The sequence below is a fragment of the Bison bison genome, unplaced genomic scaffold (genome assembly GCF_000754665.1).
Source record: "Bison bison bison isolate TAMUID 2011002044 unplaced genomic scaffold, Bison_UMD1.0 scf7180017856823, whole genome shotgun sequence".
NCBI classification, from domain to species: Eukaryota; Metazoa; Chordata; class Mammalia; order Artiodactyla; family Bovidae; genus Bison; species Bison bison.
The window spans coordinates 1-602 of record NW_011487396.1 but is presented as its reverse complement, the minus strand read 5'-3'; positions in this window follow the sequence as shown (position 1 = coordinate 602).

Sequence of the window (602 nt, the reverse complement as noted above, 5' to 3'; positions counted from 1 at the left end):
AAGCTCCTCTTCCAGTAGTGTGTTCTTTTGTCTGCCTAAAAGAAATTTTCTTAGTAATTTAGTCTAGTTACAAAAAATATTTTAGAAAGTAATTTTAGTGACCCTAAAATATGTAGTAGCAGTGTTTGTGATTCATAAAATATCCTAGGAAACCTGAATGCTGTTATCTTACACTTGATTTTAATAATATATCCTTTATCTACTCTGATACTAATATTGTTATTATAATTGGTTTATAGTTGGCTGTTAGCTTAAATATGTGAGTTCATCAAAACTGTGTGCTATTTTAGGCTATATCATGCTCATTTTTTAAAACCCAAGGTTTAAGTAAAGCTACAAACCCAAAGCATTTTCAACTTTGACTTGAAGCATCATGGTATTGTGGAAATAGTCTCCAATCAGGAGTCAGCTTGGCTATAGTCCCCTTCTGCTGTAAATTTATGAGAACTTGGGAAAGTCTCTTCACCTCATCTTTATTTTCTTTGTGACCCTACGGACTGTAGCCCACCAGGCTCTTCTGTCCCTGGAATTCTCCAGGCAAGAATAGAGTGGGTTGCCATTTCCTTCTCCAGGGGATCTTCCCGACCCAGGGATCCAACCCA